The sequence below is a fragment of the Chiroxiphia lanceolata genome, chromosome 3 (assembly GCF_009829145.1).
Source record: "Chiroxiphia lanceolata isolate bChiLan1 chromosome 3, bChiLan1.pri, whole genome shotgun sequence".
In the NCBI taxonomy this organism is placed as follows: Eukaryota; Metazoa; Chordata; class Aves; order Passeriformes; family Pipridae; genus Chiroxiphia; species Chiroxiphia lanceolata.
In genome coordinates, this window is record NC_045639.1 from 90,249,692 (window position 1) to 90,267,800 (window position 18,109).

An 18,109-nucleotide genomic window follows, 5' to 3' on the forward strand; every position below is an offset into this window, starting at 1 on the left:
CAGTCTTTATTTTCTGTCTGGTGAAATTTAAATATGAATTTATAAAACTTCCTGGTTTGAGAACATAGGGTTTCTTTGATTTTAGACGTAGTTATGAAGTCTAATGATAAAGCAGTTATGCTATATTGTGCAGAGCCAGATTATCTGGTAGAGCAGATTAGGACCTATTCAACATGTACTTGCAAGGTCAGGTCATGAATGGTGACTGCCTGCATTGAAAAAATCAATTATTATGATTTTGTGCTAGTTTACCTTGTATACTTCATGTGATCTTTGTTGTCTTGTGTCTAGGTCTATCCCAGTCAAAACCAACACATTAATCTTCCCTTTACTTTCCACAAATCTGCCATATCCAGCACTTCTCTCTACCCCAGGAGGCAGCAGCACTGGAAGCTGAGTCTGCCAGATGTAGCCACTGTTTCTATTTGGCTTCCCACCTGGGCTGGAGTGAGAACATAAACACTGCACTGGAAGGACTTTTGCAGGTGAGTACTGATGTGTCCCCAGCCTCTGAATCACTTCTGAGTTCAGTGGCAAACTTACAGCATGGAAATTGTGCAGTCCAGGCTGACTGGTTGGTTGGGACCTGTTAACTTCCTCACCATCTCTGTTGGTTCCATCCTCATTCCACTCAATTTCTGAGTTTTTAAAGAGAAATATGGATGTTAGCAGACAGTTATGCTGTAATGGCTGTGAATGGATGCAGAAGTTTAAAATGGGGATAGTGACATTTCCATGTATCACATGCTAAGGAGAAATGAGTGACTGCTAGCAGTTCTTTACTTGAGCCTAGGTCCTGGAGAATTGGTTTTATTTCCTGCTGTGCTCTGCTGTGAGCTGAGAAGAGTCTTTCTCCTTGATATTCTGTAGTACTTAAGACCATGGTCAACCCTAGCACAGCAAGGGAGGCAAATGGTCTGTTTCAGGCAAGGACATGAAAACACCTATTTTCTTAATCCAAGAGAAGAGTGGATTAATATGTCTAGTAGTGTATCAAAATGTGGTTCTGCAGGGACAGACAAGCAGCCAGGCAAGAAATATTATCTTGTGTGTGTCACTGGAAAAGCAAAGTTTTGCAAAATGTGCATACCATTTGTAATATGTTTTCGTCTGTTTGATATCCTTTTGCAAGGAGGGGGTTATTTTTCCCTGGAGATTAACTGATTCTGCTTGGGGAGAGGTCAAGTGGAAGAGAGTGGTGATTTGTTTGAAAAAGCTTGGTCCCTCCACATGAAGGAAAGACAGCATTCAGTTTGTGAAATCAGTCCTTGAGTGGCTGTAATGTGAAAGGGGCATAGATATATGGGATATATATGAGCTTTGCACAAACAGACCACAGCTTCAGAGATGAAATGGAGCCGGGGGTAGGGTTCTGGTCTGGACTTCATTGCTACAACTTCAGAACTATACTTCTAGAAACAGAATGGGATTGAAGTCCAACCTATAAGACGTCCCTCTTTGCAGAACACCCAGAGCCTGGTTGTGTACCCATAAAATGGATAACAGTTAGAATGCAACTCCTCTTGGAGGAGGAACAATAGTACTTCCCAGCTGGGCTAGCTGTAGAGTTCCCTATGGACACTGTAGCTAATTTTCCTTGGTCTCTGCTGTAGCAAATAGCCTTACACAATAGGGGATGCTTGTGCACCCTTCAGAAAAGCCATTAACGGATCCAGAAACAAGGTCATTGTCCCCAGAAAGGATGAAACCATAATCTGAAAGATTTCATAGGGTTTCCTGCAGACCTTTAAAATGCATTTTCTTTCCTGAAGCTCCTCAGGTATCCATAGTGATCCTTCAGAGGAGTGAGGCAAACAGCTAAAGTCAGTAATAGCTTCAAACATTCATTTAATCCTCCTCTGCACTCAGGTATCAGACTTAAGAGCACTGGGTTACTATTCTGAATATGTCTTTAATATCTCACAGGGGATGGAGATAAAAGGCATCAGCAGACGTGTAAACTTCTATTAGACCAACACTGTATCTCAGAGCTTATGCTATTCAGTTATCAGGGAACAGCTGCAATTTCCCTAATCCAGTTGTGCATCAGCTAAGAAATTGTTTAGAGGAAGGTGTTCTGAATGAGGTACCAGCATCTGAAAGACACCAACATGCAGCTATATCTTACTGTATTTACCATCTTCTCAGAATGTATTGTTACATTTGTCAGAATGCATTTATTAGCAGTTTGAGTGTATAGTGTAGACCTGCCTTGTCAGTGAAGTATTTCATGTCTCATAAATTCTAACAAGATGTGTTGCCAACAGGTTGTGATTGCAAACAACTCAGTGTTAATAATCTAACAGGAAAAAAATGGGAGGAAAGGTGGTTGCCTTACTTCTTTGCTTAGGGGCTTGGAAACAGGGTTGAAAAGAGTTTAAATCAGCAATTATCATGTGGCAGAGACAATAAAGCGTAACCAAAGAATAATCAGAAATACTTCTATTGTATTTACAGGATTAAATGGTTTATTTTTGTGCCTCTGAAGGTACAGAAGACACAGTAGGATAGAAATACAAAACCGGAGAACAAGCTTGTTTCAGACCAATGGGGAAGGTTCAAGGCAGCAGCATGATGGAATGTGACATGTTCATACCCTTAGACAGAGAATGAGAAATAGAATATAAACATATTATTTCATATTTTATAGATGTATCTGCGTCGCAAAAATTTGCAGAACAGAATTGACCCCTTTTGCAGATGTGCTTCAGTTTCAAGTCACAAGTAAAATTAAAACCAGAAAAATAAGTGCATTAGGAAAATATGATCAAAATGTTTAGAGGTATGCTGGTCTTGCAATTTTGTGCAAAGTCAGCAGTTATCTCCTGAGGGGGCAGAAATGGGTAGCTGGAGTGAAAACCGCTTACTAGATTTCAGCTAAATCTGTTCTCTTCTGTTCAAGTGCAGTATTGTTCGGTGGCATTTGACTGAATCTACACCTCAGAAATCCATCAATGTGCAAACACTACAAATGATGAACTTCACACTGAAAGAAGAAATGAAAACACTATTTTCTCTCATTTATTTGTTTGCTTTTGTTGTGAGAAAACTGTAATTGAAAAAGAATTAATTTACAATCTGTCTGACTGTGTAGCAGGCATATTAAATTTAAATATCATTAGGTTAGAATTTGCCCTGCTGAATTGGTAAATACAGTAATTTATAGACAATTAGCTGCTTGCTGATATCTTTTAGGTGCTGATCACCATGATGATCCCTGTGCATGTCTGTGCAAGCAATTCCTGCCATCCTCCCACTGCTGCCTATTCTTCTTGACCTCAGATTTCATAGCCTCATTTCAGCAGTAAGTAAAGATTTGACATTGTTGGCAAGTTTACAACTGTCTGGTGCCTGAATTAAAATGATGCTGTATGGTAATCTGACTAAACCAAACTGGCAGAAAGCATAATCATATCTCAGACCATCTGCAATTTAGCAGCTACCTAAGATTGTCTCTTCCTCATATATTTAGCAACCAAAACTTATTAAACTATGAGTAAGCAACCTTGTTTGTTCTGTTCTCATGGAACCTCGTAGTTATGGATTTGTCAGTATTCTAATCATTTAAGCTTGATCTATGTCTTTTTATGTCAGGGATCTAAAGTCCCATGCATGTCTGTATCTGGTTTATCATCTGTGGTATCTGATCCTGCAGTGATTGTTTCTGTAGAGCACAATACTCCTCAGAGTCCATGTCTTGCATTCTGCCTGGCTTCTAAGGAATACTATTTAACACTGATGAAAACCAAGTTTATTCCACAAAATAATTATTACAGTGTTTAAATTCCTCATAGTAGTCAAGGAAGAAGAACCTGAGTGGTGTTTGTCTTTGAACTAATTATGAGTTTTCAATAAATCCTCCTCTATGTTAAGGAGGCACTGTATAAACTGAAGCATTAGTAATAAAGATATGAAAGAATCTCTGCTTCTGGGTTTTTTTTTCCTTTTGCTGCCTACACCACCGCTTTCCCTTGGCTATTCAGCAGCACAATGCCTCCTTATCCATTAGGAAAACACATGTTAAATGAAAAGGCAAAACTCCAGCTTCACCACCGAAAGTAGTGAAGTCGCGTAACATGGGTTCCATTGATACTCTCTACACTAATACCTGTCTTGTCGCTTGCTATGTTCTAAATTGGAGCTCTTCCAGGGATTCTGAAAGTAGAAATTTTCATTCCCTAGACTACTTAAAATTAGACAAGGACCCTGGTCCTGAAAACTCTTAGGAGCAGGGAGTAATCCTGAATAGTATCAATAATGTTTGGAAAATTACTCTCCAATTACATTACAAAGAGTTTACAGAAGCACATCATAAGATCTTGCACACAATGATTGGTTGTCAGTGCAAGCATTGTGATGTATCCCAAACAATGTGCCTTTCTAATGAAGAGGGCTGAACTAAGGGGCTTTTCATTTGGAGTTTCATTTGTGAGTATGGTTTTAGGATGCAATCATCTAATCTCTGGGAATCAGACTGACCCCATCATACAAATCAGCCATCAAATAACAAAAGCTTCTACTCATTGCCAGAGTTGGGGCAGCATCAAACCACTAATTTCATCACTAGCTTGCAACCACTATTCAACTACTAATAAAAAGTCCAACCATGACTTTTGTTTTAAAATATGCTCATTTTAGAATAGGAGTAAAGTTCATACTTCCAAAAAGACTCCAAAAAACCAAAACCAAAAAACAGTTGAATTCTTGTGTCAAAGTGTAAGAACAACTTTGATGGATCTGTCTAGCTCGCTGATCTGTCTCTGACAATGGCTACTAGTAGATATTTTGGGAAAGACAAGCACAGAATTATTTCTCCCCATGGTTATAACATTATAAATTTTAGCAATCTGATGCTTTGGGACTTTCAGAATGGAGATCTTGCATTTATTCTTCCATTAATTTTGTCTAATTGCTTTCTGAGCCCATTTATACTTTTGGCATCTACAATGTCCTACAGCAGAGTGCTACAGTTTTATTGTGTGTCACATGAAAAGATATTTGCTTTTGTTTGTTCTAAACCAGCTGCCTTGTAATTTCACTGTGTTGCACCTTATCCTTGTGTTATGGGAAACAGTGTTCACCCTCTCTATGGTTTTCATAGTTTCTGTATACTCTCTCCAATTTCCCCATATTTTTTTTTCCCATACTGAAGAATCTTAGTTTATTTAATTCCAAATCTCCAATTATAGCTATTTTCTGATTTTACTGTGTCTCTTTGCGGTAGAATCACAGTACCTGATTTCCATTTCATTCTTTACTGTTTTCATAATAGTTCTTGCTAATCTATTTTCTGCTTTGATCACTTCTTAACATTGAAAATATTTTTTCAGAGAACTTTCCATAAGACCTACCTTCCTCATGGTCATTTGAAATTTAATATTTAAAAGTTTGTAAGTTTGTCACCTTGTGGTTTGTTCTCCTTCAAAATGATAGATATGAATTTTCTTTCATGAATGACAAATTTAATTTGCCCCTCTATCATTCAGATATTCTATATCATAAGACCATTCTGCAGCTTGTCCTTATCATTTCCAGTGCTGACTCTTGTAATTCATCTTGTACCATTTGGAGATTTTTTTTCCTCGCTATTTACCTCTTAATCAGATAATTTAAGAATATGTTTAGTATCATATGTCTAGATGCAGATATCTGAGGGATTCTGCTGGTACCTTCCTTCTGTGAGAAAAATCTACCATTTGTTTCTAGCATTACTTGGTTGTTCTTTGATCAGTTGCTAATCCACGAGAGGAATTTCCTTCTTCCTCTCTTGACACTGAACTCTTTTAAAAGAGCCTTTGTGACAGAATCTTTTCAAAAGCTTCTTGAAAATCTAAATTCATTGAGGAGATTAAATAATAATTCCTTAAGATAATTATCATTCATGATAATAGAAATAATTTATAGTTCTAGGTCAGGGAGTAGCATTCAGCCATGCTTACACTGCTGAAAAGTCCAGACTTGACACCTGCCAGTCTCTGATCTATCATGAGGAAAAGCTCAAGGAAGTACTAGAAAGCTGGTTTTTTAATAACTCCAAGCAATGTTTTCAGTTGGTCACCTTTCTGTGGTTCAGTGGGCTAAGCAACTATGTAGGTGATTGACATAGGAGGATGAAAAATGGGAGCTATGTTTTGTAAAGTCATGATCCAGATGGCTAGTGTCTAGAGATTGATAGTAACTACCAATTTAGAGGACTTGCATATCACTGTAACCAGAGATAAATCTCAGTGTGAATTTCACTGCAAATCTTCAGTAATGTGTCTTGATTATGAAGACAGAAGTAGTTTCCAAGAATTGAGTAGCTTCATGGAAGATTCAATAGCCCTATAATGGTCCCAGCAAACTTATGGGAAGCTGGGCTGAATGAGATTCTGATGAATCTCTTCCCATTTTCTTGGACATCAAAATTACAGTTTTTATATTTTATATTCTTGTCTCCACAAGATGTTGTGTTTACCCAACAGAGATATTTCTTCTCCTGTAGACCTCTTTTGGTTTCTTTTATTTCTCTTTAACCTTATAGGCTAGACATACTAGTATACATTGATAACAGTGATCCATTTGGGATTGTGGGATAACAGAGAAGCAGAGATGTCACAAAATGTGAATGTATTTGGTCTTAACTGCAGGAAATAGTTACCAATTTTATCTTGGCTTCACTCTGTGTGAAGTCAAGGAAATTCTAAATTTAATCAGAGAGGCAGATGCAATTTTGCCAAACCTTCCAATATTTTTCTTTGCCATTTTACTGGCTGATAGCCATTCCTAATTGGAAATAAGACAGAATTTAATCTCTGAGCAGTAGACAAAATTTGCTATGACCCATCTCTGTTGTGGAAACTGAATTATCTTTGTCTAGGAAAAGATGCTAGAATATTGCACATGATGTCTGTCAAATATCAACTGGTTATGAGAAGAAATTTTTATGCTTGGGTGAAAAATACCAAACTCAAGGAAGGTTTAGATAGGTAATGGGAATTGGAGATTGATCCATAAGAAATTACATCTTAGAAGTACAAAGCAGTTTTAAATATCCATAACTGGCATTTTCTTAAAGTCTGCTAAAATATACACAAATATATATAATATATGTACATAAATAAAAAAGAATTTCAAGGGGCTGAAATTCAATATGATTTATAGAAGACAATATGTGGTAAAGCCGTACTGCTTCTTAAGCTACCATTCAACACAAAAGAAACATTAACAAGTCTAGATATTTATTCTTCATTGACTCTATCGAACCTCTGGAGCCTCACTATGGTGATGTTTCACCTCTTGGACTTCAGTTATGCACCTAAACTTGGACATATACGATTCAAAGACACTACACAAGGTAGAAATTCATTACAGGAATAGAGTGGAATTGTTGGCTTCAACACTGAATTTCGAGATTAGAAAAATAAAAAATTCATGAGGCACATTCATTGGCTTTTTCCTCAGATAAGGACTTGCTGACAGAGTAATACCCTTGTTAAATAAGGTCTCTGACAAAATGTAGTCTGTTCCTGTTGCTAGAGTAATACTAATTTATCCAAACATATTTAAGGTTCCTATATTTTGCAAATAATGCCAAAAAATAATATGTAAGCTAAACTGCTCTCTTTGATGCTGCATCCAGTATTTTTCTAGGCACTGTGTTTGGCAACCAGAAAACTACCACTTGGAAATCCTACCAGTTTGTTATTCAACCAGTATTTGGAGCAATTCCCAATTTTGCCTTATTCCCTTAACAGCCCTGGCCAATAAACACAGAATCCTACTTTTTCTATCAGTATAGATGAGAATGTGTAGAGGTTGCAGTCATGAGATATTGTTTCAGCTGTCTGGTTGGAAGACATAAAGAGTATAGTGAAAGGGAAAGACTAAATTATATACTCTCAGTAAAACTTTAATCATAATTCCATCTAAATTTTATTAAACTTTCAGAATTCACAAGTTTTTTGATTTAGCAATCTGTAGTCCTTTGCATTTGTGTGAAGAGCAATACAAACAGAGGAAAAATATAGATTCCATGTTATTAAACGCTGCGGGTACATCTGGCTCTTCCTGAAATGAGAGTAAAGAAAGAAGAAGGAAAAAGTAAGTAAGATAATAAAGAAACACTAGGAAATTACATGATTTGCTGAAAGCTTCCTGGTATGTCAGGCACAGATTCTTGAGCTCATATGTAGAATCCCACATTTAGAAAACCAGCTGAACCTCCTATTAGAAGCAATTATTGTTCTACCTTGCAGCTGTGCCTTGTATTATTACTTGCATGAGCATTATGAAGAAGGGCTATTTATTTGAGAAAAGCTAAACCAAGGTATAATTAACTCAGTTTTATTTCTTGACTTTCAATACAGTTTCTGAAAGAGTTAGCTGATATAAAAGAACTCAGCCACGACTGAAATAAGCCATGTTCATTTAAGAAAGGCTTAAGTCACTAGCCGTGCACCATGGCTTGTTTGCTTCTCATTTACCACAGGCTGCCTTGCACAATTTTTGGAGAGGCAGCAAATAGGTGTGTATATTGCATTCAGAACCAACTAAGGAAAAAATATATGCTTGATTCATACCAGGAAACAACTTTGGAGACCTGTAAGTAATCACATATATTTTTCCCTCAGAAAAGCATACACAGTTCCAGAGGTTTATACAGTGGAATGTTTTGTAACACAATTACATGCTCAAACAGCTCAGCAGTTCAGTCTGCAATAATTTGAATCTAAAACTGAGTCACTTTTGTCCTTGTTCTTGTTATTGGTGTTCTGGAGAATATAAACTGACTTTAGGGATACCTGGTTTCTGCAATGTCATCTGGCATCCATGATTGTGCTAGCCTGGACTCTGTAGTACTACTTCTTTGACCTACTTATATTTATTTCTGAGACTGGTATTCAGTCCCAAGATTTAAACTGTGCTTTATCTTCCTCCTGCCAAAAGTAAATATAGTAGAGCCTGAGGTATTAAGGGTCAAAAAAACCTTGCTTTTGCCTGGGATTTTCCCCCTGCTGTGAGAGGCAGTGCAGTGAGCTCCCTGCCCTTCAGCTGGGTACAGCTGCTATGGATGGATCAGACCAACTAAGCGTGTGGATGATGTGGGGCATAAGGCAAACACATACAGGAGCATAAAAACATAAAGTAAGTAGAGGTCCCAACAAAAATAGTCAGAATGGCTTTATTTCAGATTTCATGGTAATAAATGGTATTTATTGTTATTATTTCCTTTCCAGTTATTGTAGGGCAGATGCTATGTCTAAAAGATGTGCAAATCGCAGAAAAGCATAATTCCTACCTGTTCCGTTGCAGCCTGCTTTCAGCCCAGTGGGGATAAGCAACAAGTCATTCTGTTCACGCTCTTTTTGGAAATAAAGCGTTTCGACTTCAGCTGGGGGAAAATCTGGTGTTCTATTTTATACTTGTTCAGCATCTGCAAAGTAAAACTTAACTGACACACCTATAAGAAATAAATAGTAATGGTTTAATACATGGCAAGATAAGAAATTATGCCCAGTGTTGATCCATATATCTGGTACTAAGACTAATAGTCCTTTAGAAGATTTTCAAGATAGATAAAAGAAATATAACCGGTTAAAACTTTCTGCTGTCAGACCTGTAAGAAATGTTTTTGATACCACTGATACTGGTATAACCCTTGAACTGAAATGTTTTTTTTTCATGTAGGAAAGCTATAACAAAGAAAGACTTGTAATAAATATTGCTACTCCTTCATGGTGAGATGTGTCAGGACCCTGAGAGCACCAACTGACCTTAATGGCTCTGACCAGCCTCACCTTTTGCCCCAGGGCTTCTTGTCCTTCATTTCTCTGCTGAAGCCTGAGCTGTGGTGTTGGTGTGCCTGTCTCTTGGATGGACCTTAGACCTCTGCTGCAGATGGCTGGTCTTCTGGATGGATCCCTCAGATGTGTGTCTGAGCCTGTCTCCTTCACTCCCAACTGAATACCCTGGATGGACCCTGAACCTGGTACATCTCTTGCTGTGTCTGTGTTGGGGAACCCTGCTACCAGCTCCCATGGGGCTGCGTCCTACTGATGGGATGCTACCTACATTGGGATCACCCTTGGCTCCCAGTTCACCTTTCTGTGTTGGCTGCCTCTCAATAAACCTGAGCATAGATTTTGTCTCTGTTTGTAGTTAGAACTGGTAATTTCAAGGGCAAATATTTGCCAGAATTGCAAAATAAAACTGCAGCCTTGAAGACATGATAGTTTTCTGGTAGTTAAAAAAAGAAGCATATTTTATTCACAGAAAGCTTAAGTGCCACTTTTTATTGACTAACTGTTCACTTTGCATAACCTAATACTGTCATGTTGAAACATTAGATGAAAAAAGGAGATATTTCTATCTGAAAGGAAATAGTAATAAAATGTGTCAAGTAGTGTTTCCTGCAGAGTTCAGTATAGGCTGTCCGGGGATGTGGCTATGGCAGAAGCATTTATGAACAATTCAATATTCGGGTCTGAACAATGAGGAAAGCTGCTCTAAAGTAGTTTCTTTGACCACCAGAACGAGTGGTGTTTCTTTAGCACATTGTTTTGCTTTTTGCAATCTGTTTCTGCCTCAGTAATGCTGGCTACTTTGTTCTGCCATAAATCCTGGAATGCACTGTGCCTAATGTTGTCATCTATGCGTGTGCAGGAGACTTCGAAAATGATACCCCAACTTTGCACCATTTATTTCCTGGAAAGGAAGCTCATTGTATCACGTACTGTCATATGAATATGACCACGTGTGCTCCTATTTGCTTTAATAAAACGAGAAAAAATATTTGGAAAGCTTACAGGAAAGGGAGATGGTTGTTTAGCAAAAAAACTGGGTTTTTTTACTGACCTCAGAAAGGTACTCAAAACATATTCCAATACAAATCTTTTGTCTGTGGAAGACAGACTCTTTGGATGAGGAACATAAACTACATGAAAGGAATCAATCAGGCTATGGGAAGACATTCCTTCTGAATCTACCTGTCTCAGCTGAAGCCATTAATGGCCTTAAATGTGACTTGGCTGCCAGAATGCTTGTGCTCTCAATTTCTAACTTATTTTCAGGCAAGATTGACAAGATAATCAGTTACAGAGGTGAACCGGCCCAAACACCTTTACCTGAAATCAGTTGGGGATTGCTCACAGGTTTCACCAGTGGCCTCCTACAGACAGATGACCAACTTGGGACTGCCAATATTTTCACTCATCTAACAAAAGTTTACCACTGCCTAATTTTTTAGACTTGTAATGTTACCTTTTCATTTTTGTGTACTTTATGACCTAAGCTGCAATATGTTTGTTTCAGTTATAGTACAAATATAGTGGAAATCAAATGTACTTTCCCTGTTTTAGCTTTTCAGTGTTAGTGGGCACTAACAAATTAGGTGGTGATGAGTAATCTCTGCTTTCAGATTCTCAGAACTGAGAATAGTTCTGAATTTACAGCTTAACAGGTGTGTCAAGCAGAAAATAAGCTACATCAAAGTGGAATATTAAACAATAATTATCTTGCAATTTGATTTAAATAAATTTCAACTGTCAATTGCTCATCCTCCAGATTTCTCAATATCACATCTGCGTTAAAATGTATGAGGCTGTCTCCTAATTTAGGATGGCTAGATTGAGAGAACAGGCATTTTTTAATCTCTTTTTTCCTTATGTTTATATGAATACTAGATATGTATAAATACATATCAGATGCTTTTATGTACAAAAGTGGACTATTTGCTTGTCTCTGTTGTGTGTCACTCATGTCTATAAAGAATAAAATATCAGGACAGATATCAAATCTTCTATACATTTCTCTGAAATACCAGTGAAAATTTAATCTGATTTATCACCTGCTGGAGGGTAGGAAGGCTCTACAGAGGGATCTGCATAGGCTGCATCGATGAACTGAGGTCAACAGTATGAGGTTCATTAAGGCCAAGTGCTGGGTCCTGCACTTTTGGTCACAACAACCCCAGACAGTGCTGCAAGCTGGGGGCAGAGTGGCCAGAAAACTGCCCAGCAGAAAAGGACCTGGGTGTGCTGGTCAGCAGCAGCTGAACACAAGCCAGCAGTGTGTGTGGGTGGCCAAGAAGGCCAATGGCATCCTGGGCTGTATCAGAAATAGTGTGACCAGCAGGAGCAGGGAAGTGACCGTCCCTCTGTACTCAGCATTGGTGAGGCTACACCTCAAATCCTCTGCCTGGTTCTGGGCCCCTCACTTCAAGGAAGACATTGAGGTGCTGGGGTGTGTCCAGAGAAAGGCAATGTAGCTGGTGAAGGACTTGGAGCACAAATCTTCTGAGGAGCCTCTGAGGAAGCCGAGGTTGTTTAGCCTGGAGAAAAGAAAGCTCAGGGGAGACCTTATCACTCCCTACAACTACCTGAAAGGAGGTTGTAGCTGTTTGGGGGTCAACCTCTTCTCCCAGGCAACTAGTGACAGGACAAGAGGAAATGGCCTCAAGGTATGCCAGGAGAAGTTCAAGTAGGACATCAGGAAGAATGTCTTTGCTGGGGGTGTTTAGTCATTGGAATGAGAGGTGGGCACCATCCCTGGGTGTGTTCAAGAAATGACTGGACATGGCAATTAGGACTATGGCTTAGTGGATGTGGTGGTGTTTGATCAAAGGTTGTATTAATGATCTTGGAGGTCTTTGATTCTATGATTTTAAGATTCTATGATCTCTTAAAAATTTTTCAGTTAAGTTAGATTAACACTTTATGTTGACAGAAACTATCATACAAAAAATTAGTGTGCAGTCTTACAGATATCAAAGATGGCATATGCTACCATGAGTAGATAACATTTGTGATGATGCAATAGTATTATTTTTAGTGACTATAGGAGTTCAAAATGAATTACACAGAGAAAAAGAATTTCAGAAATTTAGCTAAATGCAGTGAATTCTCATAAGGGTCTATTTGGACTTATTTATTGGGTTTGTTTGGTATTTCACATAGAAAGAAAAGTTCTTTTTAGAGCTAAGTAAGTCAGATGGCACATCCTAAAAGATGCCATTCACATTCCTGCCAGTCAGCAACCTACACAGATTAAGCCTCAAAAAATTAGCTACAAAACTCCAACCAATCAACAAAAAAGACCAATTTTTTTCCCTATTATCTGATTTAGAATTGTTTGGTGTTCTAGAGTATTTTGCAATGGTCAGAAAAGACCACGCTTGATTTGTTGCCACATCTTACTATTTCTAAATATCTTAGGTGGGAGGTTTTTACTTTGCCGCTGTAGCAGGCCTGTCACTGAGGAGCGAAGTTCTGGCAATTTTCCATTGTGTTTGTTATATGAGCCAGAGCTGCTTTTGACCTCTGTAGGAAAGGCAGAGGTTTCCTAAGATTCAAAAAAGTATTTTCAGGAAGATGGACACTGGTTGTTCATGGCTGAAACTCTGACATAGAGGGACTCAATGCAGGCAGGTACATCTCCTGGCAGTTTCCCAGCCCTGAGTTCCCTTTGAAGGAATACCTGCCTTTGTTCAACAGCCTGGGAATTAGTGTACTTGCCCAAGAAATGCAAGACCTTGGCCATCACCCTTGTTCTGGGAGGTGCTGAAACCACATCTTCCTTGTCTCAGAGTCTGGGGAAGCATCAGGCTGCTCCATAATCGACAGTGCGGATGAAGCTGGGCCACTGTGCCAAAAAGACTGCAAAGTCTTGGAACCAAGAAGAGAAAAACTCATGTGAAGTGAGGAAATATGTATTCCCAATACTGTTTGTACTTTTAATCCCATGTCTCTTAAATGGATATTGCAGAGCTCAGATCAGGAAACAGGATAACACTGTCTCAAAAAGGTTGTAGACAGATGTGCCCTCTTGTTTGCCCTCTCTGGCTAGTGCACACTGTAAGGCACCAAATGTGGGCAAACTTGGTATAGATAAGGCCTGTTCAAGTCCAGCAGCAACATAATTGCTTTCTGGTGAGGGAATCTCAGCAGCATGAGAGATCGCTTCTGGTCTAGTCACATTCAGCCTCCAAATCCAGACTGTAGGTAGGTGGGATCAGTTTGGCCACTATGACTCTAGTCTGCTTGAATTTGTCCATGAAATGTTGCATTTCACAAGCTATGTGTAATAGTGTTGGACTTCACTGAAGCCCATGGGGAAAATGTTGTGAAAACAGATGTTAATAAAGTAGTTTATTACAGATAGGGGCCTATTAAATTGGAGGATATTAAGTGGTGAAATAAATTATTAAGAAAAGCAGACAATTGCAGGCATTGTCTTGGGGAGAAATCTGTTTTATGCTCAGCCACAAGCTCAGCAACGGTGAAATATGATCCATTTAATGCAGTTCGAAATGTAAAAGCACTCATACTTAATCACATTGTATGAACAGTACGCTCCAACATTGTGTTCAAAAATAAATATAGCAGAGCTGTACAAGAAACACATACACAACCTTTTATCCTCTGGGAAAATTCACCACCCCTTTGTTTAAAGAACTGATATTATCACCTCAGAAAATTCTTCTAAAGTTAGTCACAGTTGTATTAATGTTGTGTTTGTCCTCATTAGCAAGCTAAGAGGTGCTCCTCCTTAGCATTCAGAACCAACTCCAACACTTCAGTGAATAGATAATAATGAAGAGAAAATGGGAGATAGTTTATATATGAAGAGATTAATAGCAGTCACTGGGGAATCTGAACCAAGAATCAGTCTTTAAAAACTTTCCGGGTGATAATGACATAAAGAAGTCAAAGCCAGATTTAAATAAAAATTTTGTAGATTCCTATGAGCATCTCCAGGTCCTAAGGTGCAGTTCTGCATCTTTTACAGTGCAGACACAGTCTAATTTAGCAACCTTCAGGTTAATGCAGTCAAAACCCTCTTGGAATCAACATTTTAAATTATTTCTTTTTGGTTTGGGCCTTTTTGTTTGTTTGTTTGTCAAACGGAAATGAGGTTTATACAACTACATGTGCTGAGGTAATTCTGCACGTATGGTGATTTTCTGAATCCTCGCTAATAACTGGAAAGTTCTGTCTGATTTCTACTATGTTTAGCAAAATGGTAGAGATTTCAAAAATAATTAAACTCCAAGATTTGTGCAAATAAATGAACAGTTAGATGAGAGGAAGTCTGTTAATTAAAGCCTACACTAGAAATATATAGTCTATTAGAATGTGCATGAAAAAGAAGCCTGGAGCCTGGAATGAAAAACTTCACTTGGGCAACACAGTTTGTGAAAAGCAGTTGCATGTGCCCATGTCTGACCAAAGTCAAACAAGTACAAGGCACAGATTTATAAGGAAACTAAGCTTTATCAGCTCTAATGTTCAGAATATAATTGTTTTACTTAATAAATAATTTATTCCTTCATTTTTTTAGTCTGAGGTACTTCTGCCTTTGGCTGGGTTTTTGAGCAGAAATGTAGCAATACTGTGAGAAAGGCCAAGGCATTTCTGAGCCAGTCTAAAGCAGAAAGTCTGGGCAGTCATGTGTAAATAAATTTGTGATGAGATTTACAGGCTAGCTACTAAATCAAATGGGTTTTGATAATATGCATCCATTATAGTGTGTCTTGTTCCAGTCTTTCTTCGGGTTGTTTTCAGGTGGCTGTCACTTTAGCATAAGATCTATTGATTCTAATTATCTAGTCTAAGACTTTTCTCTTTCTATGATTCATCATTTACAATGAAAGCTCCCATGGCTGGGGCTTCAACCACTTTGTTCCTTCTTTACATCTCCGACTGAGGAAAAACCTTTTCCTGATTGCTAAATCAGAATCTCTGCTAACTGTGCAACTATGTGTGAAGGTACAAGGACACTGTATAGATGTGCATATACATTTAGACTTCATGAAACAGAATCTATTAAATTATTGAGTTATTTCCAAATTCTTTAGTCCAAGGAAGTCAACATCACTGAAGCCCAGCCACAAGATTGATCAAAGTGTAGTTTATGATTGTGCCAGTATTGCAAATGTACGACTGAGTGAAACAATTTTTTTCTCCATTCTCGGTTTTTCTAAAACGCACAGAAAATCAAATTTAATGTTTCTAGCAAGCAAATGGTATCCTCAGCAGCTACCTTTTAAGCTTAAGAATATTTGCAGTGAGATTTCCTAAAGGGCTTCGTGGAAAAAAAGGCTCCTTGTTTGAAGGCAAATTCAGCTTTTGGTTAAGACTGATCAAAATAGTTTATACAGATTTTCATAAGCTTTTTGCTCACACTGTGTATTATTTGGCTTAGCGATCACAGCTGAAAAGCATGATTTTAATAAAGAATTTGAATAAGCAGATTAAAGTCACAGGGCCTGCCTCATTCCAATGGTAAACAAAGTGAACTACTTTAATTAAGGCAAGATAGGTAATATATACAGCTTGTGTATTATCATTACTTCATTTACTTATTTCTTTATATTCATATTTAAAGTAGCCAACATATCACAGATGATAAGAAAGATTACTTTTTAATTACCAGCTGAGCTCCTTGATATGTTTCTACAATTTCTTCTGGTGAAGTAAGTAGAGCTGTTGCTGTAAACTCTAATTCTAATCAACATCCCTCAAACACCCAAGAATCAATAATTTGTTTACAAGACCCTACAGGGAATAACTGAGCTAATCACTTTGATTATACCATTTGTGCGAGGGCAAATCCATGGTCCTGTGAATGCCTATACTAACTACAAATTGATTTTATTGACTCAACTATTTAGTATTAGGTGAAAAAAGTGGTAGGAAAGAGACTGGTAATACTAGTATCTCAGGTGATGTGTACAGTGAGACATGTAAGTGTAGGGTGTAATGGGTTCCCAGGCTTGGAATTAGGAGGAAATTTTGCTCAGGGCGTAGTGGCCATGGACTGCCAACGATTTTGGAGGTTTTCTGGCTTTGTTAAAATCATGCATGTGTATTTACACAGTCACATTCCTGCAAGAGCTGGTTACCTTGGTTTCTCTTTGACCCTCCTACTGTAGCCTCCAGGATGCTGTTTTCTCTGAGCTGCCTTTGCTAACTGGAAATCTCCAGCGCATGAAAGATGACGTGGGAGAGCATTAGTTGTGGGTATATGATTACTGGCAACTTTGGTATTAATCAGCAAGCAATTATACATACCAACTGAACACCAATGTCACCTTTCTGGGGAAGGGAGAGTCAATCTCACTGGGCACTTTATATGTAAAGGAACTCTACTGCTTTTTTTGCAGCATTTAAAACTCCATGGTATTTCCCTAATGAAGGGCTTTAAAACATGTGACCCTTGACCAAAGGTCTGGTTGTGTCACTAATGCTGCAGCTTGAAATATTTGAAAATGAGCGACCACACCCCATCTCTGGAAGTGCTTAAGGCCAGGTTGGATGGGTCTTTGAGTAACCAGGTCCAGTGGAAGGTTCCCATGGCAGGAGTCATGGAAATAGATGATCCTTAAGGTCTCTTCTAATCCAAAATATTCTGTGATTCTATGATTCTATCACCTAGAGTTCTCGGAGTCTTGAGGTGGAGCAAACAGGTTCTAGTAAAGTAAGGTCTATTAAATTGCATCTCGTCATTACAACAACATTTATGCAGAGACAGTGTTGTATTGTAACACATTAATTTTTATTTATTTTTTTAAAGTGTTTTTCCAGATGAATGACTAATCTCAGAAACCCAAGGGCCGCTGAGGATGCAGGTATCCATGGTTACCTTCGTTGCCTAGCGACACCTCCTTACGCTGCTGAGTGCTCCTGCTCCTGCCTGCCGATCTACACAGTGCAGCCCCATACAGATGCCACCCCGGGCCAGCTACCTTGACATAGGAGAAGTTGTTTTGCGGTTATCCCACAGATCAGATTAAAATTAGAGCTGATGATTTTATAAGAAAAAAAGAAAGAGGGAGGGGGCCAAACTCTGATCTCTCGTACAGAAACATAAACCCAGTTGTGGTTCCAGGCAGGATCTGAGTCAGTGTGTTGATGTAAATCCTCAGTTGTACTGTAAGACACAACTTCACACAAAAGTTCATTTGGGGCAAGATTTAAGGGTGTCAATTTGTTTCTCTCTCAGACACAGACCAAGTACTAACAAACTAGGGTTTGGTTCCTTTACTGGGTGAAATGAAGCATTGCTTCATTTAAGAAAAAAGTAATACTCATTTATGTCATTTCAGAAACAGAAGATGCATTTATTCGAT

At 38.4% G+C, this 18,109-nt stretch overlaps 1 protein-coding gene across 1 annotated transcript in view; it reads left to right on the top strand.

Annotated features, from left to right (window-relative positions):
* Positions 1 to 371: 371 nt before the first annotated feature.
* The window catches only part of LGSN (lengsin, lens protein with glutamine synthetase domain), a 61,945-nt gene continuing 44,207 nt past the window's right edge, over positions 372 to 18,109 (top strand). The window contains exons 1-2 of the mRNA XM_032682929.1: positions 372 to 485; positions 3,196 to 3,304. The gene's annotated coding sequence lies outside the window, so the exon portion shown is untranslated. The remainder of the gene's footprint in view (positions 486 to 3,195; positions 3,305 to 18,109) is intronic.